At 39.7% G+C, this 23,802-nt stretch overlaps 1 pseudogene; it reads left to right on the top strand.

The window, feature by feature from the left end:
- LOC129372666 (sodium- and chloride-dependent taurine transporter-like) overlaps positions 1 to 17,299 on the top strand; it is a 28,125-nt pseudogene extending 10,826 nt beyond the window's left edge.
- Positions 17,300 to 23,802: the final 6,503 nt, after the last annotated feature.

The following is a 23,802-nucleotide window of genomic DNA, read 5'->3' as shown; positions in this document are numbered from 1 at the left end:
CCTCGTGTTTGTGAGGGCTTCTCTGACCTTCGGATGTGATTGGACCTGAAGGGGGTCAGGCCGTCACAGCAGCTGCCCCACAAATCACTTATTAGTCTGTTATCAGCACTGAAAAAAATAAGTCATTGGATGAACATAAAAAAATTATGGAAAGGATTTCCACCTGATTACTTTGCTTTATTTCAGCACCATGTACTTGTGTTACTCCTATTTAAAGCAAATGTGTTAGGTCAACCTAATTTATTAAGATTATTCCAATGTAAATAAACAAATTAGACTGACATTGATTGAGTCACTCATGGACCTTAGTTGTTGAAAGTATTTTAACAACTCTTAGGAGTTCTATTGTAAATACAAAAACAATTTAACATACCATGTACTCCCTCACCAGCTTCTCTGGATCTTCATTTAGGTACACAGACCTTTGAGGATGCACTCTCGTCTGACCTCAGCAGTGTCTTCCTAAATATGCAGATCAAAAAACAATGACAACAATCTCAAAACTCCAGCAGTATAGGTTCACACACTTGAAAACATAGCTACATTCAAAGGAAGTCACAACAAAAGTGATCAGTGGCTTGCAGTCTGTTTGAAAGATATTTAAAATTACTAGTATCCCTTCATTATGCCATGACTAAAATGGAGTTTAACATCTTATTTAAACATCTAACTGAAGCTGTTAGATGTTTAAATAAAGACATGAATATATCACCAAAGAAATATGTGAAAAGTACAGAATGGTCAACACAGTCTATATCCTTCTACTTAAATGAATATGCAAAGCATTCCATGTCTTACAAGTACATGGACAGTCTATGTGTGGGCATGGATAACGTCGCATATGCCGGTGTTTAAGTGTAAAATGTTTTAACAGGTCATATCTATGAGACAGAGAGAGACTACACTCCTTACATTTCCACATCCCCACGCAAATAAAGACAAATAAAACAGACTGGCCAAATAAATGTTTAGCTGAACCCTAGCTTTATAAGCTCTCTAACACTACATTCAGTCACTTTAGATCTGGCAAAACTTACTATTAGCCACTGAAATCTATAACTTGATAGCCGATGATCCCCTGGACCAGAACTTAAGCAGGTGGATTACAGACAGGTGATCAGGTGATGTTCTGAAAGAGATCAGATATATTTTCAGCCATTAAAATATGCAATTCATACTGAACTGAGTTGTATCTTTTAGTACAAGTCCCTTGAATGCCTCATGAATATAACCACAGGACACATGCAAGCACATATGTGCAGAACAGTGGTGAATTGAACATGGTAGAAAGTAATAGTAACATAGGTCAAAATGAGCACATACAATCAACACAAAAAACATCAACATTTCAAAATTCAACCAATGAACTTCAATATTGTTTCTGAGCTACAATTATTTGGGGACAACAAAGAAGAGTCCAAAAACACCCCAACATCTTTACAGCAGAGGAACATGTATTTTAAAGAAAAAAAATAGAAAGCTCAAGTCTGTAATAATGGATAATCCATTGAGAGTTTTAGCCTGACAAAATATACTAGAAATCCATAACTAACAGGTATTTTAGGAACATTTAACAAAGCTCAGAAAGCAATGCTTTCTGCAGGTTTCACCGACTGAAATGTAGGACTTTTTATTACCATAATTAATTAAGAATCTCGATGATGATAGAAAGGTACCAAAGTGTGTGTATCTACATTTACCTCCATAGTAACATTACTGAAATAGAATTAAAATAGTTAGAAATAGACTGATGTTAGATCCGTGTGTTAAAAATCCACTAAACCTCCAGGGAGCTCAGGAGGAGCAAAACTGTGACATTTCTGGGGTCCATTTGTGTCTCTGGCAGCAGCTTTGTGACCCTTACACTACATATGGCTCTGCAGAGTACCTAACATGGTGCGGCGATAAATGTAAACAAAAAGCTATCTGCCTTAACCTAACCGACTTAATCTACAGAACATGAAATAATGTGACACAAGTATGGAACAAGTAGAAAATGGTAGAGAAATTTTAAGTTACATATTTTTATATGGATTTAGATGAAAATAGTTTGACTCTTACCTTCTTCAAATTAAGTAGATGCACGCCAGGAATCTCCCCTCTGCCCTTGAAAAAACCCAACAAGGTGCAAGCCAGTTATCTCGCGTGATTTTCAGTAATCTCTTGATGTCGCTGGATCCTCTTCAGCGGGAGATGAGTCTGACACATAGCGCTTTGGAACTGACGTCACTGTGTTTTTTTTTATTAGATTAACTTTGACAAATATTGATATTGAATAAAAAAAAACATATATATATATATATATATATATATATATATATATATATATATATATATATATACATACATATATATAAAATTCCCTTCTCACCCACCGCGGGTGGTTCTTATCCTCTGAGCTCGGGTCCTGTACCAGAGGCCTGGGAGCTTGAGGGTCCTGCAGTATCTTGGCTGTGCCAAGGACTGCACATTTCTGGACTGAGATGTCTGATGTTGTTCCTTTCAGAAGTACCATCTGAAAGTCTCATTGAGAATGTGAATGCAGCATTGAGAACGATCCCTACCAGCACCATAACAGAAACCAATGAGCTGATCTACAACTCAGCATCAGTGATCCTTGAGACACTTGGCCATATATATATATGCCAATTTAAGCCTATGACTCAATGCTCGATTACAAGAAAGCCTATGACTCAATGCCGCATACTTGGATCATTGAATGCCTACAGATGTATAACATCAACAGGATTCTGAGAGCCTTCATTGCAAACTCGATGAAGCTGTGGAAAACCACCCTTGAAGCCAACTGCAAACCACTTGCACAAGTGTCCATCAAATGTGGCATATACCAAGGAGATGCTCTGTCCCCGCTACTGTTCTGCATAGGCCTGAACCCCCTCAGCCAAATCATCAACAAGACTGGCTACGGATACAGACTCAAAAATGGGGCCAACATCAGTCACCTCCTCTACATGGATGACATCAAGCTGTATGCCAAGAGTGAGCGAGACATCGACTCACTGATCCACACCACCAGGATCTACAGCACTGACATTGGGATGTCATTCGGACTAGAGAAGTGTGGTCGGCTGATCACAAAGAGGGGAAGGTGATCCGCACAGAAGGAGTCTCACTCCCACAAGGAACAATAGCAGACATAGAGGACAGTTACAAGTACCTAGGTATACCACAAGCAAATGGCAACCTCGATGAGGCCACAAGGAAAGGAGCCACAGCTAAATACCTCCAACGAATAAGGCAAGTCCTGAGAAGCCAGCTCAATGGCAAGAACAAAATCAGTGCGATAAACAGCTATGCCCTGCCAGTAATCAGATACCCTGCTGGAATAATTAGCTGGCCAAAGGAGGAGATAAAAGCCACAGATATTAAGACTAGAAAGCTACTAACCATGCATGGAGGGTTCCATCCCAAATCCAGCACCCTGAGACTGTACACGAGCCGCAAGGAAGGAGGCAGAGGACTAGTGAGTGTGAGAACCACTGTCCAGGACGAAACAACTAAGATCCATCAATACATCAGGGACAAAGCCTCAACAGACAATGTGCTCAGTGAATGTCTCAGACAACAGGGAACGGAGGTTGAGGTGCCAGAGATACCATCATGGGAGGACAAGCCCCTACATGGGATGTACCACCAGCAAATAACCCAAGTGGCTGATATCAGTAAATCCTACCAATGGCTGGAAAAAGCTGGACTCAAGGACAGCACAGAGGCCCTCATCCTGGCCGCCCAGGAACAGGCCCTAAACACCAGAGCAATAGAGGCCCAGATCTACCACACCAGACAAGACCCAAGGTGTAGGTTGTGCAAGGAGGCCCCTGAGACAGTCCAGCACATCACAGCAGGGTGCAAGATACTGGCAGGGAAAGCGTACATGGAGCGACATAACCAAGTGGCAGGCATAGTGTACAGAAACATCTGTGCAGAATATGGACTGGAAACCCCGAGATCAAAGTGGGAAACACCCCCAAAGGTGGTGGAGAACGCCAGAGCTAAGATCCTGTGGGACTTCCAGATCCAGACAGACAAAATGGTAATGGCGAACCAACCAGACATTGTCGTAGTGGATAAACAACAGAGGAAAGCCGTTGTGGTAGATGTAGCAATACCAAGTGATTGCAACATCAGGAAAAAGGAGCACGAGAAACTGGAGAAATACCAGGGCCTCAGGGAAGAACTGGAGAGGGCCTGGAAGGTGAAGACCACAGTGGTGCCTGTGGTCATTGGGGCCCTCGGGGCAGTAACCCCCAAACTGGAGCAGTGGCTACAACAGATCCCAGGAACAACATCAGACATCTCAGTCCAGAAATGTGCAGTCCTTGGCACAGCCAAGATACTGTGCAGAACCCTCAAGCTCCCAGGCCTCTGGTAGAGGACCCGAGCTCAGAGGATAAGAACCACCCGCGGTGGGTGAGAAGGGAATTTTTATATATATATATATATATATATATATATATATATATATATATATATAACCCTAACCCTAACCAAGTGGCAGGCATAGTGTACAGAAACATCTGTGCAGAATATGGACTGGAAACCCCGAGATCAAAGTGGGAAACACCCCCAAAGGTGGTGGAGAACGCCAGAGCTAAGATCCTGTGGGACTTCCAGATCCAGACAGACAAAATGGTAATGGCGAACCAACCAGACATTGTCGTAGTGGATAAACATCAGAGGAAAGCCGTTGTAGATGTAGCAATACCAAGCGATTGCAACATCAGGAAAAAGGAGAAACTGGAGAAATACCAGGGCCTCAGGGAAGAACTGGAGAGGGCCTGGAAGGTGAAGACCACAGTGGTGCCTGTGGTCATCGGGGCCCTCGGGGCAGTAACCCCCAAACTGGAGCAGTGGCTACAACAGATCCCAGGAACAACATCAGACATCTCAGTCCAGAAATGTGCAGTCCTTGGCACAGCCAAGATACTGCAGAACCCTCAAGCTCCCAGGCCTCTGGTAGAGGACCCGAGCTCAGAGGATAAGAACCACCCGCGGTGGGTATATATATGTTAATTAGATGTATTCAAGTTGAGATAACGTCATACAATCACGTTAGTCCAGTTGAGAGAAAAAAACCGATTGTCTCGCGTGATATCCCGTGATCTCACTCGTTGTCGTCAGCACAATATCAGTCTGACGATAATGAATCATGTTAGCTCAACATGATTCAAGTTTATAAACGTGAAGTCGTGGCATATCTCGTTTTCGTTTCAAACCCAACATTATTGTGTGAAAGGTACATGATATTCTTTTGTTAATGTAATACGCCCCGATGTTCTTTTTTTTCGGCGGAAGATCTAGCTGAAGTAATAGAATCACGTTATCTCACCTTGAATACATTTTATTCCATTTGCGAGAGAAAACCGATTGTCTCGCGTATTCTCGCGTGATATCCCGTGATTTCCCGTAATCTTGCGTGAACGTGCGTGATATCCCGTGATCTCACTCGTGGTCTTCAGCATTAGGATCGGTCTGATTATAATGAATCATTTTCGCTCAACAAGATTCAATTTTATAAACGTTGAAGTTGTGGAATATCTTGTTTATGCAACATTTTTGTATCATGTTTTTGGCTCAAACATGGAATTATTTAGTTAACAGTACATGATATTCTTTTGTTAATGTGATAACCCCTGAGGTTCCTTTTTTACAGTGAGTGGGTCAAACTATAGAAACAGACCAAAGACAGGGATTGGATTGGATATTTCTGCTTGGTCACAGTATGTTCTCTGAATAGAGTGCAGGATTATCTTGTGCAGAGGAGTTGGACAAACACTTTTCAGTATTAAAAAAGGATTACCATGGATTCAGAACTGAATGTGCATTGTCAGAATGGGAGTTCTGGCATCCATTAAACATTTGCCTATCAGTTGAAAGAAACCAGATTTATTGTTAAAAACTTACATGAAACAGTCTTTTTCCTGAATTTAAATGTTTATTGGAAAGGCAGTAAATTTACTTTTTGAATGTTCCTGTGGAAAAGGAGTTTTTATTTATTTATATTTTTAGTTTAACTACTCAGAACTTGGTTTCAAGCTTCAGTCAAATAGTGACCATCTTGTTGTTGCACAAAATGTAGCATAAAATCATCCAGTTGCCTCCAACATCTCTGTAACCAACATATTCTTCACTATTGTTTTGTTTTTAAATTTGAATCCTTGGTCTGTTGCAGGTATTGGCTACGCTTCCATTGTAATTGTATCCCTCCTGAATATCTATTACATCGTCATCCTGGCCTGGGGTCTCTACTACTTATTCCAGGTGGGGATATAAAACTGTTCAATTGCCTTTTTATTTTAAAAGGTGCACAGGAATCTAATCTGTCTAAATACATACTTCTGTTCAGACCTTCTGTTTTTTTAAATTACCTTTCAGTGTTTCCAGCCAGAGTTGCCCTGGGCCAAGTGCAATCAGCCCTGGAATACAGATCAATGCATTGAGGACACCTACCGCAAGAACAAAACCGTCTGGGTTGCCGCCAACGCCTCCAACTTTACCTCCCCCGTCACAGAGTTTTGGGAGTAAGTTACATAAAATCCCTCGCACCTGCTCACTTCTGTGCCCACACACAACTTTCATGTTCGTTGTATTCCTCATGTGAATCGCTCATTATTGCTGTGATCTTTAGCGAAGCTTTAGAAGTACGGATAATTATGGATTATTATTTTGTTTTGCAGACACAATGTGCTGGGTATCAGCAGCGGCATCGATGAGATCGGCCCCGTTAAATGGGACTTGGCCCTGTGTTTACTCCTTGTCTGGGTCATCTGCTTCTTTTGTATCTGGAAGGGTGTGAAATCCACTGGAAAGGTAAATCAGCGTGAAATAAATGACAATATTCTTTTATTTAAATGTAACTCAGATTCTATTTCTCAAAATGTTGATACTAAAAACAAAGATATGCTGTGAAATTGCTGTTTGTTTTTCTTCCTGGTCTGACACTCGGGAACATTAGGGAACATTAGGGAACATTAGGGAACAGATTGGGTCTGACTCTCTTTGCAAACTGAAGCCAGGATCAGTAACTTAACCAACAATAACTTTCACACATTTACTGAAGCTGTCAAAACAATATGTACAGCAATTTATGATGCAGTTTCTTAGAAAGCATCATATTGCTGCCATAAACACAAGTTTTCACAAGACAAGAGGAGAATGAAGGACTCCACTTTATGGCTTCAGCACTCCTGATTGATTGGTCCAATATATTTTTTATAGTTGTTTAAGTTTGTGACAAACAACTCTTATAAAACAAAGTTGAGTCAAAACTTTCCACAAGGCAGAAAATGACACTTAGGTCTCTATTTCCAACAACGGGGAATTACTAAGTTCTCTTATTTACAAAACCCTTTTTTAAATGAAACGAAGAAAATGATGAAAATGTCATGTATAAAGAACAGCTTTGTGGTTGTTTTTGTTTCCTTATCAAACATCCAAAAGTCCCTTCTCCAAGGGATAAAAGCAAGATGGAAAATATTCAAAAAAACAAATCAGTAACTTTCACCCAGACAAAAGGCCACCAAGAATTTGAGGAACCTTGTGTTGTTGGAAACGTTGAGTAATTTCCCCAGGTGGCGCTGTGAAGGAACAGTGAAAGACTGTGAAATAAGTGGATACAAATGTTTCCAAGTCTCCAGATTATGAATATGTTTGAATTGAAGAAACATTATAAAACTTTAACTGGTCAATCAAGAGGAATTTAGGAAATACATATTTAAAATGACAGTCAAAAGTCTCTTTCAGAAAAAAATACAGTAGTTGTTTTTATTTCAGTAACTGTGCGATGGCTTCATTAAGAATATGAGCAGAAAATGTAGGAAAAAGTCAAAATTATGACCATTTTGAAACTGGAGCTCAGAGATGAATGCAGTATTCATGTTGTGTGTGTGTGTGTGTGTGTATGTGTGTGTGTATGGGTGTGTGTGTGTGTGTGTGTGTGTGTGTGTGTGTGTGTGTGTGTGTTCTACCTCAGGTGGTCTACATCACGGCCACGTTCCCGTTCGTCATGCTTATCGTCCTGTTGATCCGCGGCGTAACTCTGCCAGGTGCTTCTGAAGGCATCAAGTTCTACCTGTACCCAGACCTCGAACGCCTCAAAGACCCAGAGGTGGGTTCCCTGCTCTTCACTGAGCTCCTGTTGCAGAAACATTTCCTTCTGCCACTGAAAGGATTTGTTTGGACATGAACTTTCAAATCATCTGATGGTTTTTGAAATTTCTGGAAAGAAATTTAGACACTAGGACATTTTTTTCTAAATCAAGCGAAGATGCAAAAAAAAAAATGCTCCTGAAAACTTTATCAACTCACTGTCAGTGAGTTGACAGTCAGTCAACTCACTGACTGTTTAAGATTCTATAATCGGTGTATAGTAGTGCAGCCCTGGTTTTAAAAGTCCTGGAGTGAGCAGGCCAGATGTTTCTGACCATTTTTGTGGAAAGTTTACAATAGACTTGAACTGACTTTATTATCTTTGCACAAAGATATGATGGTGAATTTGGCAACAAAATGTTGCTTGGCTGCCAGAATACACAGAAAAAGTACTGTGAAACTATCAATACATCCAAATGTTACTTGTGCAGGTAGAAAAAAAAAAAACTGGTAAACTCATTATTACGCATTTCTGTGAAAAAATGCAGAGATCTGTTGATTTTGCATGAATTTTCACAATTGCAGAATCACAAAAACCTGGATGGAGTTCTAAATGTTGCAATAACAATATAGCTTGTGATAAATGAATGAAGCTTTAGGACTTCACCGCTTCTTTGCCTTTTCTAGAACTTGAACTTTTCTGCTGCATTGAACAACCAGGGCTGCCAAACAGATGATAGCCAGACAGATCCTGGATGTATGGCAGTTTCATAATTACCCAGAATTTATTGCAGGCGAAGCACTTCCTCATGATAGGAATATTGTAGTCGTAATGACATCAGTGCCATAGTTCCAGGTTTTTTTCCATTGCCCTCTTATGTTGTAAAGGGAGTTGATAATCTTGGCAGATAAAAGCTAAGCACAGAACACTAGCAAAGATTTCAAACCACGCTAAATGTTTAGCTTTCCATAACCCAGACGTCATCAGCAGGCCTCAGCCTCTCTGTTGCTCTCTCCCTACTTGGCAGGTGTGGATTGATGCTGGCACTCAGATCTTCTTTTCCTATGCCATCTGTTTGGGCGCCATGACGTCCTTGGGGAGCTACAACAAGTACAAATACAACTGCTACAGGTGAGGCGTCAGTTTTCAGGGGGCGGGCGAGGTGAGGTGTGGTAGGGGAGAGAGTGGGTGTGGGGGTGAAGGGATCCTTGTGTGTTCATTAACAAATCCTCCTCATGACATATGTGTGACATAGGGACTGTTTGCTGCTGGGAGCCCTCAACAGTGGTACCAGTTTTGTGTCTGGCTTCGCAATATTTTCCGTCCTGGGCTTCATGGCACAAGAGCAAGGGGTGGACATTGCTGAGGTGGCAGAGTCAGGTACGAGGGTTCTGTAAAGGCGGCAGTGATGGTGGGCGCTGCTTCCTGGTTAATAAATTAAATAACAGTAATTTCAAAAGAAAAACAGCAACGAAACCCAAAAGAGAATTAGCCTCTACGTTCATTTTCGAACTTGAGTGACAATTTAGAAACATCATGGATTCCCTGATTCAAACACAAATGACGGCATCGGAATATGGAAGCTTCCGCAATCAAACACTTCTTGACAAAAGCAGACTTTAGGAGATAGAACCTATTTGGTCGGTTTGTACGCGCTCATTTTAGGAAGGCAAGCTGGCGCAAGGCAGAGGCTGTTGTGCTTTATTTTTTGAGAAAGAAGTTTTTTAGGGGAGACTTAAGGAAAAGCTGATGTGCGATACTTTACGGCACATCTTATGTCTGTGTGAAGACTTAAAGATTTGAGTTCTGGTTCTGAGATGTTCCTTATTTACAGCCACCATCCTGATGGTGCTCTAGCTTTGGCTTCTATGATACTGGGAGGCGTTTGTTATTAGAGGTTACATCTATTACTCAAGCTGCTTTAGGGTGGCCTGCTTTATCAGTTTTCTTAAGTACAATGAGATTTCCATGGATTTCTGTCACGTGTTTTCACCATATGCGACCTAACACTAAGCCTGACCACTAAAGGAGCCCAGGTTACTGTGGATGTTTGGTTTCACTTTCTGACAGAATCACACAAGGATTTCATTTATCCCTACTTTTACAAACAAGAGCAGAGCCATGATGATTAATGACATATCCTGTAAATACTCCCAACATCAAAGTGGTTAAAACGCCAATGGAGATGGAAGACTGTTTTCTAAGAACTTGTTTGCAAAGACTGGTTCTGCTCTTTTCGCTGAATTGCTTTTCACTCCAGTTATTTCAATAAGACTTGGTGGCATGCTCTTTGAAGTCAATTGATTGATGTAAAGGGTGATTATTTTAGAGAAAGCCATTTTCTTCATCAACAGGTCTTGTGAACCACATCTTATCTAAAGCCCCATAATCAGCAAATTTCATAAGTCAATTTAGCTTAGCATTGCTTTTTACATTAACAGTTTATGCTGGCAGCCCAGTCGATGCAAACATTGCACAATTCTGTAAAGTCCACCTGATGTCGGGGTTTGCAGAATCGTCCAATATCTGTGTTATTTGGCGAGTGGGCTGATAGTCTGTGAGGTGTTGGTCAGAGAAGCTGGAGGAAGCAAAGCGCTGCAAGCTAACATGATGCTCGCTGTTAAACTCAGAATTTGTCCAGATTCTTATAAGGAGCAAGATAAAATAGACAACTAAATACATTTTCACAGAATTTTAAGTTTGGAAAGGAAAGCAAAGGAAAGTTTTTAGAAAAAAATCTGTAAGTTTGCCTTAACTGCAGTAGTTTGGGCCGAACACACACTTAAAGCTAAAGAAGAAAAGCAATGCTCTTGCTCCTTAATGTGACTTTGACTGTGCAATGGCTTGGCACGCGCCACAGCTTCAAACGACTTAACAGTGAGATAAAAAGAAAATTAAGGCTTCTTAATACTCTGCACAGTCAACTCACAACATCAGTGTAATTAACATGAACTCAGTTACTTTTGATTTGGTCAATTTTCTGAAGGTCTGTTTTCCCTCTGGGGCTGGGAGTTGGTTTAACCTTTTGAGTCAACGTGGTGTTTGGTTGGATGCCTTGTCATAATTTGCTACAAAAATGGAACCTATTGATACACTTTACTATCAGCTGCAATGCTGTTTGCTGTTATGGCTGCTTCCTTGTTCCTTGACTTTTGTTTTACAGTTCCCAATGTAGCGTCATTTAAATTCGACCTCATAAAAATAAATCATTTAAAAAAACACTGGCTTTTTATCTGACCACAAGTTTTACATCTGCTGCTGTTTTGCAATAGTCCTTTTGCATTCCCCATTGAAATGGTCAGCCGTATTTCAGTTGGGGATTCAAAATGGCTTGAGGACGTGTGCATGGATAAACAGAATGTATTGGACACACCTTCATGTGCTTGATTTGCTTTTCTAAAGCATTTGGGGCTTTTTCAACTTCAATCAAAGCAGTGTTTACAGTGGTCCTTCCTTTTAAATTATGGTAACATATTTTACACGCATCTGTAACATCTCTCTTCTAACTGACTTACTTCCACAGAGATACTGTTATAAACACAAATGTATATAAATGTGCTTTATTTGCTTTTAACTATACTTGTGTGTTTTATTGTAAAATAAGGTGACATTAATTGTGTGCTTGTAAGTGAAATGAAATTGTGTCATGTGTTGAGTGTGTACAGTTAGTGTGTCTTAACGTTCTGCAAGCGGCAGGTAAGTAAAGATGTGCTTCAGATAATTATTTTTTTAGTGAATCTTTATCCAAATATACTTTACATGTAAACTTGATCTGCGTGCTGTAGTCAGGCATTGATTAACTCTTCACTTCCTGCTCTGCGTCGGTTGTCTGGGGGCGTTTTTCTCCCCCACAGTGATGCAGATCAGATGAGATTATCATATGATTCTAATGTCGCTCCTGCCCACCCCTTCTGTCTCCTCTTGCTGCTTCTGCAGGTCCAGGCCTGGCATTCATTGCCTACCCCAAGGCTGTTACCATGATGCCTTTTCCTACACTCTGGGCAATCCTCTTCTTCATTATGCTGCTGCTGCTTGGCCTCGACAGTCAGGTCAGCAGGATTTTTCAAAAACTAATTCAGTTTTTATTTTTTCTAAAAAGCTTTACATGCAAACACGTTTCACGCGATAGAAGATGAAATCCATGTGGGTGTAATTTATTTGCAGCAGATGTAGCTGATCTAACCAGAATATGTTTTGCTTTGCTGGATTCCCAACAGGAGTTTGTAGCAAACTGTGAATGTGGCTTTTAGCTTTTCTTTTCGCCATTCTGCTATTAGTTGTCCTGTAATTAAATGATCCAACCTGAGCTCTTGGTGCCTGCAACTCCTCCAGAGTTACCAAGAATATAATGTTCTTTAAGAAATCTTTTTATTTTTTAGTTTTAAAGCTCCAGTGTGTCACTTTGATAAAAATTGTTTACATATTTGTTGCATTTCTCATGTTGTGACAGTAAAATAAAAGACAGATAAGACCTCTGTCTTCTCCCAGTGTTCCCAGTACCAACTGCAGAAATGCACCACTCAGTCAGAAACAACCAATCAGAGACAGGGGGAGGGTCTTAGTGTTGTCAATCACTCTTGTGCTCAACCCCTCCACTTTGCTCTCTGCTGCACTACAACTCATTAACCACAACATATAACAGATTTTCTGAACTGTCAATTAGACACATTGAGCAGAGGGTACATAAGCTTGATTGACAGCACAAAGCTCCTCCTTGCTCTGATTGGTTGTTTTTGCTGGGGAGCATTACCTCAGGGGAATCTTTCAAAAACAAGCTTTCAGTAAAGTGAATTGTAGTCATTTATTTGACTTTACTGTGTCTTCTATATAAACCAATGAACTGCATGCATCAAAACCAAAGCATACCAAGTAAAGTGGATTTTCAAACCCAACTTACTAATGTAACTCAAACTCAGGAAAGAACAGTGAACTTGGTTTAGAACCCTGGAGGTTGAGGTCATTGCAGTGATTCTGATTTTCCAGCCGTTGTTTTGTCTTGCAGTTTGTGGAGGTGGAAGGGCAGATCACATCACTGGTGGATCTGTATCCGTCCTTCCTAAGGAAGGGTTACTGCAGAGAGGTCTTCATCGCTATCATCTGCTGCATCAGCTACCTGTTTGGACTTACCATGGTGACCAAGGTAATAATGACAACATGAGGAGGTTGAAAAGGTGCTGAACGATTAAGGTACCTCGACCAAACATTAAGCTTTAAAAATGGTTGTTTCGTTTAAGATAAACACAGCAGCTTTTGACCTCTTCAGGGTTCATGTAGTTGAAGCAGAGCGTTTGGACTGCTATTAGCGTGAACCCCATGAGAGAAGATGGCGGAGGGAGAGGGAGTTCTCATGACTTTTAGTGTCAAGTCATGAGAACTTCCTTTCCATCCGGTGGTATTAATAGTTACAGACCCAATTTAGATTTTCCAAATCCCCTTGCTTCCTCCTCATTCTCTTTTCATATCTCCTGTTTTCTCATTAATACCCTGGACTCTTTTAGTCATTCTGGACTTTTTTCAACTCCAGTACTTTTTTCATAACTGTTTCTTCCTGTTTGCATGCTCCAGTTTTCTTTTGTTAATATTCAACCATCTCCCTAACTTCCTGTCTGAGCTAAGAATGCGCATTCTAAGTCTTCATAAATATTGACAGGATACGCACAAGTATGCAATTTAGATGCAGATTTTTGTGTCAGAATGGTTGATCAAAACTGTGGAAATCTCTCCAGCATGTTTAATTTTACTCATCGTGTCGCCGAGCTGTTCAACCAGAACCGTTCGGTTGGGTTTCCTGCTGATCTGAGGCCATCAGACCCATTTGATCTGCTTTATGCTTTATGGTCACAGTTTGCTCTTCACCAGATCAATGTTTCCTGATTAAACATTTTTGTTTAATCACTTATTTTTAATCAAAATCAATCACTGGTTTGAATCACTTGATTAATCTGATCTTATTGAAATGTTGCAGAGGTTTTAGTGGCGTCTATTTTCTCGATTCGGTTTGAGGTGTAATGATACAGAAACAGATACTTTGACCTTACATATGTTTTCTGTGGGGTTGTTGCAGATCCTCTCCACCTTCACTCATCTATTCATGTCGGATCCATTTCAGATCAATAAAACCTCACTTCCCCTCTCTTCACTTGCGCCTTACCGAGTCGTTCCCGCTGTTTCTCCTTTTGACAACTTATTTTTATGGCGGCCATGGCCTGATTCAGCTGTAGGATTCCCAGGATTGGGGACCGTTTTTAATATTGTAGTCAGGCAGGAAGACACGAGGTCATGTTCAAACACTCCTGTTCAAACACGTCATCTGCTCAGATTTAAGCCGCCCTCTTGTTGTTTACATGTTAAATCTCCTCTCTAATGTTTAACATGGAAAGACTGCCTCCAAAAATATTTGTGTGCAGCTTTAGCCAGCATAAATCATGTGTTTTTTTGTTTTTTGTGCTTTAAAATGTTAAAAATGAAACTAAAACGATGTCTCTCTGCAGGGTGGCATGTATGTTTTCCAGCTGTTTGACTACTATGCAGCGAGCGGTGTGTGCCTTCTGTGGGTGGCATTCTTTGAATGTATAGCTGTTGCCTGGGTTTATGGTGAGTATCATTAATCCCAACAATACTGAAGCTCATTATTCAGTTCCCTGAGTAGAAATATTAATTTACAGGCATCAAAAGAAAAATAAAGCTGCTTGGTGTTTTACTGCTGTGAACCACAGCAGACGGATCCTCACGCTGTTGTTTTTGCAGGCGCTGATAATTTTTATGATGCAATTGAGGACATGATTGGCTACAGACCAAATCCTTGGATGAAATGGAGCTGGACTGTTGTCACTCCTTTACTGTGCATGGTAAGGGCTTTATTTTGAACACATATCTGAATATAAAACCATAAAAATGTTGATTTAAATGTGTTCCTTTTCCATGCCAGGGCTGCTTTTTCTTCTCTTTGGTCAAATACAAGCCATTGACGTACAACAAGGTGTACCAGTATCCTGACTGGGCCATTGGAATAGGCTGGACTCTGGCCTTGACCTCCATGATCTGCATCCCCATGGTGGTCGTCATCAAGATCATTCGGTCTGATGGGCCCCTCATCGAGGTGGGTGAAACACACAGCTAGCGGTCAACATCACATACTCAGTAGACTCATTCAGACTTCCCTGAATAAATGTCGGCCTTGGGGAATAGTCAGTGATCTCGGTTTGGAGGATCAGGAAGAAATTCGTATGGGAAAATCAAACTGTTCAGAGCTAAATTTCCTTCAAGAATCAATTTCTGTCCTAAAATAACTTGAATTTCTTAGTAATTTGAGCCAAAGCTACTTTATTGATATTTATAAATCTGTTTTACACAGATTTGTTTATGTTTACTTCTTTATTTAATTCAACAGTTTGTGTTGCTTTGCATAATCTTTCTGATCTTGAACATTTCTGTGTCTTAATTGTAATTTATTTAACCAAATTGATCCAAAAGCAACAACTCTACAGACCAAATGACAGGGAGGGGAAAATATCCGTTCAGATAATATCTGAGGGTTCAGTTGCAGAGAGCTGACAGCTGCATTGAACAGGGAGGCATTTCAGCAGAAACAAGGCTCAAAGTTGGCCTTGCGACACAAACATTGTTAGGATGAGAAGGAAATGACAGTAAAGACTTCAGTCCAGTGGAATCGCATTCAAAACTGAAAGTGTTGACGTTCCTGGAATGGGTTTGAAACTCTCAGAAGCTTTCAGCTCGATTCTACAAGGACAATTTATTCACTGATCGTTGTCAGCTGGTCATAATGACTGAACAGAAAATCAGTTCATAAAAACAAGGCAAAATATCAGAAAAGTCAAATGAATTCTTCATACTTTAAAGCTCTTTTCTATAGTTTTTCTCTCTCCATCTTTACAACTTTTCGGTTTCCAACTGATTTTGTATTTTATCTTCTCATTCTTGCTCTACTTGCCTGTTTCCCTCTCCGTGACATCTGCTCATGCCTTGTGTCCTCCCTCTGGCCTGCAGAGGATCAAGGCCGTGGCGGCCCCGGCGCGCGGAGGGGCCAGCTCCCGCCGCAGACCACCGTGTCCCCAACGAGCTCACCTGCCCACTGGACCCCAATGGAAACAGGGGCCTACTGATGAAGGCCCCCACCCACACCATCGTAGAAACCATGATGTAAAGGGGTGAGGAGGAGGCTCTCCATGAGAACGCTCTCTTCTCCTCTCCTGTCCTCTGAAACGCTTCTAAAGCTAGCTAGCTCTCTGTCTGTCTGTGTCTTTCTGGTGGACTGATGAGGGTTTTAAGGAAAAAAAGAAAAGAAGCTCACATTTCAAATCTTTTAGGAATGCTTCAAAAGCTGTTTGCAGTTGAGGAAAGATGATTATTACAATTTCAAACTGATTCTTTAGCGCTTTGTTTTTCCTTTAATAGTTCCCAGTATATTAGCGCTGACCGCTGATCATAAGCTGGTCGCTTGTTTCATCACTGATGTTCACAAATAATCAGCCGTTGTTCCCAAAAAAGAACAAAGTTATTTGTGCAGCCATGAAAGGAAACACATTCAATTCACTGCTGATTTAAATTATGGTGTAATTTGATGTGCATCACAGCAAACAAAGACAAAAACAGTGGGAAATTCTGATCACACAGAAATCTTGTTTTTTGGCTAAAACTGAAATATTTTCTTGCTTTCATTTCGGCGTCAGGATAATTTCTTCCTGCAGAGTCAGAGAAGCATCCAACCGGATTTGAAGTGTGGAGTTCAAACCCTTGAGTGTGTTGTCTGTGGCGTACTGTACAGTAGTAGCTATCAGTCTATCTATATCTATCTCTTTATCTTTACGTGTCCTAGACCAGTTTACAATATGTAAGTTACTGCAGTAGGCACTCTTGGCTTAAAGTTTTGGATTGATTTTTTTTCTTTATTCTGCAGAGGAAGTTACATTATTATTATTGTTGTTAGTTTTTCCTCTGTCAGTGTTTAGATTCTTTTATTATTATTAATATTATTATTATTATGGGTATTCACTATTGAATTGCTGTAGTTTTACATAGAAGGAGGAACACTTCTTTCAATTGGTGAAAATACTAAGCTGTTATACAGATCACATATTTACAGTGGCAGCCTTTATAGTTCAGTTGTCATCATATGTATCTTGGGCCACCTTCTTGCAGTTTAGTGTGACATAAACACATTTCAACTTATTGATTCTTCTCCCAAATTTTCTTGTTATGGGCCAGTTGCTTCATGACCACTTGGATGTTCAGACAAAAATGGAAATTTGGCAGCGACTCGTCCTGTGTTTCAGGGCTGGGCAGCTTTTCTTCCTCTGCAAGGTTCAGGGACATCTGGACACATTTATTGGGGCAGGACAAAAGCTAAGACTCATTCATCTCCAGTTCAGATCAGGTGACCCAGTCAGTTGTGTTAATTAGCACTCCAAACTAGGCGTGTAACAAAATCCTGTGACACAACAGACAATAATGCTGCAAGAGCTTTCTATTTACAGTCGGCAGAACTTTGTGTCGGGAAATTGGCACAGAAGAAACCCATAATGCAGGGGTGACCAGAGTGGTCCTGGAGGGTCGGCATCCTGCATGTTTCATTCTCTCCCTGGTGGGAGGAACAACCTTTCCAGCAAGTCAATGTTCTTCTTTGGCCTCTAATGAACCGTCATTTGATCCAGGGAGAGAACTAAAACACGCCGGGCCTCCGGGACCAAGTCTACACCCCCCTGCCATAATGCATCATTTTGGGAACCCTGACCAACACTGACAAGACAAACAAAAGACAGCCAAAAGAAATTGTATTCCTTTTTATTGGCCAAAAAAAAGAAGAATTTGCTCTTAATTTTCTGGAAACTAATCAAAGTTAGAATCTAATCTGTGTTCCAGATTTGATGTTTGTAAAACTCTTGTTTTGGGAAAACAACTAGTTTCTAAAAAATGCTATTCAATTATATTCAAGTTTTTTAAGGCTCAAATTGAAAGTTAACTTGATCTGAGTTCCTAAACGTGTTTAATCATCAGGAACATCAGGAGGATCCAAATGTAGAGGCTTAAAATGTGATTTGCGAACATCAAGTTTTTCTCATTTGAAGACTTTTTAAAATTTCTGGATTTAGCATCAATTTGTTGAAATTAAGTTGAAAGGGTGCCCTGCGATTCAAAAGCAAGACCTCAATTCTGGCTGATTTTTAACAGTTGTGAGATAAAAAACTACATGTGATTTTTTTGATAGTAACATGGGGCCATAATGCTGATAACGTGAGCTGTTAACAACAGACTAGGTAAGAGGTAGTTATTGGATTTAATATGTGACAAAGGGGTTTCCGTGTGTCTCACCAGCGACCATCTGCTCAGGACTTACCCTTTAAAGCTCTTGTCTGCTTTAATTTGCTTCAAAACCATTTTACTATCAGTTTGGAACAAAGAGCTGCAGTCGTAGCAATCAAAACTTGTCTTTCTATTGTGCTTTAAAGGACATTCGCTCAGATTGGCACATAGAGAATCAAAAGTAACTTCTTAACTGCCTATTTTATACACAATCAAAGGTAAAGATACACTGAAATGATGTGAGAGATGTTTTTTGCACTTGAAATGACGAGGCCAAAAATAAAATGCTCAATTCTTCAGGGTACTCGGAGGTGAAACCCATTGAGGCGGGAAGTTGTGCAGTACCCAGGAATTGCCTGTATTTGACCAAAAACCTCCCAGTAGAGCTGGCATAGCAGCCAGAGCCTGGCGTTTTTCCTCTTCTTTTTATTGTAGTTTGTATCATTAAAGGGATTTGCTGAACCAAATCCACAGGTGACATCTATTTTCATACAGCCTTTCCTATGTAACGTCTTTCTACAGCTCAGCTTCCATTTAAATGCACATACAAAGCTTCGATGTATTCATTAACGTTTGTAGATCTGGTTCTTGGTTCCTCTGAAGGATCATTGCACAATGAAAAACAAAAAAAAAAACTACTCATTTACAAATTACCTTAAAATCTTCAATTTGTCCACTGAGTAACTTCTGTTATATTTAAAAAAAACACAATGCATATGGAAACAATTCAGCTTTTTTAATGTGTGTAATTTCTTTTCTTTTCTTTTTTTTTTACATATATTTAGAGGCAGCAGTAGCTGCTTAATTGGAAAAACATAAAGTTATCAGTAACAACTTCAACTTCAAAGCTTTTTCTAGGTGCTAAGGTCCTTCTTTTGTCAGGGATTTATTGACCAGATTATTAACTAATGCAGTGATTTATAGGTTTATTCTGCCTCTCGGTGTATATTCAGTTTGTATCAGCCCATCAGCCTTTTCACTCCTGCTGTCAATTAACCCGAGTAAACTTTCCGTTGAGCTCAGCTTACTGATTATTGTTTTCTCTCAGAAATAATGAGTTTGGAACAGAACTAAAGCATTAGTGATGCACTTGTTTTTACCACCGAATGTTAAAATGTGAAAGTCACCTGCAGGTGAATTAAAATTTTCTGAAGATTTATTTTTTAGCATAAAAAAGAATCTTTGTTTAAATGCATTCTTTTGCCCATCCTTCTGTGACTCCATCAGTTTCTCTTGATTGATTTGTGATCTTATGTCACTTTTGCCTTTTGTGCTCCAAAAATATTCAAAACCCGAAACTGGAGTGACATTGCACAAACTATTGATCCAAACTCGACTCACATTCATTACGTGCAATACTTTGTCCAAAGTGTTAATGTTTATTTTTGCTTTTATCTTCTCATGAAAACAAAACTGAAAATTTCAGGGTCAGTTCAAATTAGAATGTGGAAACAAAACCATTAAAACTACTGTTTTACAAAATTTGATGTTTGTTTGGAATACTAAAAAAATGCTGTAACACATTTTGTAATGTTATTGATTTTGAGACAGCAACACTGCCACAAATCCCACTGTCATTCATATAGTAATAAAATAAACCGGCAGTTCACCAAAATGCCACAACCAAATTTTTTTTTTTTTTTTTTTTTTAATTTTTGACAAACTTCAATGATATCTGCAACATCAAACTGTTTAGCAGTCTACTGAGGTGTTTCTGTGGTGGAATAACTTGTGGTGCTTTTTAAAGGCTGCAAACAGGTAACAGATTTAAATCCATCCAAAAATATATCATATCAAAAGTGGGTGCTCTTTTTTTTCTTAACAGTTCATTGACAAATTCTGTTAAACTATTTAAAACATTTTTAAATTCAAACTGTCTGGGAAGCTCTTGTGCTTTTGTGAAGAGAATAATTTTGTAGACGAGTCCAACATATCCTGAGAATTCAGAACATGAACTCTGTCATTAAGAGACAACGTTTGACCAACATTACATGTTTGAACCCAATCAGCTGATAAACTGTTTCCTGGCAACATCTGAGATGGAGCCCAGTGACTGAAAATAGTAAACCTTTTCTGACTCTGAAACTCATTCCTGTCAACAGAGCGACTGATCACGGTCTCATTTATAAATCCCTGGTTTTCCCACATCAGCCCTTCCTCTGTACACAGGTTTTTTTTTATTCTTGGTAAAGAAAACATTTTTTTAAAGAATTTGAATGGTTTTAATTTTTGTTTCTATCGCCAACCTGTAAGCTAAAAATGTGTTTGAGCAGGTTTTACAGAACTGTAAACCTTTTTTTTTATTTCTTAATAAAAAATTTGTCTTCAGAAAATGAAGGTGAAGTTGTCATGTGTCTCTTTCTTCCACCCACTGATAATCACTTCCAGGTTCCATGGAGATTTCCAGCAAACAAACTGTTTAACAAAACAAAGCATGAAACCAAAGCTGCTCCACCAACTGGATTAAAATGTAAACCATGTGGAAACTGCAGGGACGTTTTTGGGACGGCAAACATGCAGAAGCAGGTGATCCAGACCAAGGAGATGGATTGTAGCTTTATTAGCCATGATGCAAAAAAGAATAAATTAAAAACAACAACCCTGCTCTTCATAGTGAACACAAGCTTTAGGCTCAGAGTTGGCCTAAAACCTATAGAATAAATGTTCTATAACTGCTGTGGAGATGACAGAGTTGAAATGAAATATCCTCTCTTGCACCAGAGGAGGAAGATCGTCTATGACGCTCCTTGGTGCACCTGTCCTGAATCACCTCTGCAGTTCAGCAGCAGTTTTAATGGGTGGGGCGGTAAACACCGTCCAACATGACGGACATGACTGTTGGACACGAAGTCCAACGGTCGTGTTCTGTTGGCTGGAGTCCTTCCGTTTCCCGCCATCTGGACCGGGTCAGGGCGGCGAACTGGCACAGAGCTAATCTCTGTGAGTTATCTAACCACTTCCTACCGGCTGCAGATAAGATGCTACTCCCACAGAAGAACACCACAAAGATGGCTGATCCTGTCGAGAAAGGTCTAGAAGAGCGCCCCCTGCCTTCCAAAACATGTTTGCTCAACCCAAAACAGGATCAGCGCATGATTAAATGACTGAATGCTAACAAGTCTTTATGATAATATTCAAACACACTTTTCTTTCAGTCTGACTGAGCTTGATATTGGAGATGTGCAGAATGCTTGCAGTCGGCTGCGGTTTATGAAATCAGATGTAAAAAAAACAAGATGTTTCTTTCCTTTCACTTCAAATGCTGCACTTTGTAATAAATGTGTGGATCTGTGGTTGTAATGTGAAGAACCACAACAGATATGAATATTTCACCAGAAGCACTGTAGAGTTTGTAGCTGCTTCTTTGTTGCTTTCTGTTTTCAGTAGCCATCTTGAGCTGTTGGAGGACAAGTCACAGCAGTCGTCTAACAGATGTGAAGAGGCAGCGTACTAAACGCAAGCCTCATGTTATCTGGCCTGAACTGTTTGGGTCAGAAATAAGAGTTATCTCTGCCTCAGACAAAATCCTGACAACTAACTGTTGACTTCTTTTATCTGGAATATTACTCAAGGTTTAAAGGTATTTGAAGTAAGTTTATTACACATTAAGATAATGAAGTAAGGTCCATTTCTCTTGCAGAAATGTTCTAAGCCTTTTATTTTTTTAACAGCTAAGTCTTTGTTGTTACATCCAAGTTCTTTTACAGTAAATAATGTCATGGGAAATGTTTTGAGAAGTTGGCTTAGGAAGTAATTTCCTTCTCACCTTATAAATCTTGACTTCATCCATAATTACAGGCTTCCTGTCGGCTTTAGACTGGCAACCTTTAAAATCTAATAAACCCAGCCTGTGATGGGGCAACAAGTTTAAACCAAAAATATTCCAGTTAATTCTAAAACGGAGCAAATGTCAACGGGAAAAACAAGCCATGCTCGGCTCTGACATGTTCACAAACAACATGGGTTCTGGTTGATGGAATATTTTGACCCAAACATCGGTTCCCAGCAGGGGTGGAGGATGAGACAGGCCTGAAAATAACAGAGGATGGACACTTCACATGACTAATTTTCCCAGACTGTAATTTTCCTTCAATAGCTACTGCAAAAATATCTTATCGAGTGTTTCTGTCTCATTTGTAGTGCAAATATCTCAGCATATGTGAAAAGACAAAACTAACTTATAGGAGTTTGTTTTAAGTCAGTTTTTCCTAACTAGTAATGAAAAAGTCCTTCTTCCATTGGCAGATTATTTTATTTATAACGACATTTTTCCCAGGTTCTCTGCCAATAGATCAAGTACTTTATATAATTCTTGGGAAATGATTAAATATCAACTTAAATAAAATAAATATAGACCAAAAAACACTTAGATTTTGTGATTTTGCTATGTGTGAGAATTTTATTTATAACAACCAGCTGGGGATTTCAATGAAGGTGTTTAAGCAATTATTAAAAATGTTTTTTTCACCAACAAATCCATAGATTTTCATGTCTCCATAGAGCCGTGACTCCCTGACCAACAGCGGCTCGTTGTTGTTGATCTCCCTCTGAAAGTGCATCTTAACTCCTTTCATTGGCTGCCAGGTTCAGGAATAGATGTGTCTCCTGAGAATTACTCTGTTTTTATTCCACTTCCAAAGAGTTTGTTGGCAAACACACAAAGCAAAGTCAAGTTTCTGTCGTGTTTTTTTATTTCTGGATTTTTGAGTTATTTCAGTCTCTTTCATGATGGTCAAAAATAGAAAGATGCAGGATGTAATGAGATAATGTGCAGAAAATCAAATGCAGCTTGTAGTGTGTGTGTGTGTGTGTGTGTGTGTGTGTGTGTGTGTGTGTGTGTGTGTGTGTGTGTGTGTGTGTGTGTGAATCTATTTCTTCTGAATAACTTTCTGTTTATTTTCAGGGTCCTTTTTTAATATTGGTTTGTCAATTTGATCAAGCATTTTAATTTGTAACTTTATATTTTTGAGCCTTTCCTTCCTTGTGATAGCTCTCTGCTGCTGATGTATGTAAACAATAATGTTACCATGGAGAATAGCAAAGGATGGATAATGTTGCTGAAGGAAGGCAGCCAACATGGAGATCTTCAGAAGAAGAGTTTTAATTTAGCAGCTTTTAAATGTTAAGCAAATGAAATATTATCTGAACTGGGCTTATAATATTCTGGTGTTTAATGGACAGTACCGCATATAAAACAACTGCTGCAGCTTTGATGGAGAAGCTTCGTTTTTCAGTGGATTCCACTTTGCTTAGATCATTTACAGGTTAGATGAAGACAGTGTGATGTTATTTATGGTCAAACAGTGTCAGTTCCTTCAAGTTTTTATGATCAGAATTAATGACGGTGTTGGGCTGTCAGAGAAATCCTTATA

This window comes from Poeciliopsis prolifica, unplaced genomic scaffold (genome assembly GCF_027474105.1).
Source record: "Poeciliopsis prolifica strain line A6 unplaced genomic scaffold, Auburn_PproV2 SCAFFOLD030, whole genome shotgun sequence".
Classification (NCBI taxonomy): domain Eukaryota; kingdom Metazoa; phylum Chordata; class Actinopteri; order Cyprinodontiformes; family Poeciliidae; genus Poeciliopsis; species Poeciliopsis prolifica.
The sequence above is the reverse complement of the archived record's forward strand: the minus strand, read 5'-3'. Positions and strand labels throughout refer to the sequence as shown.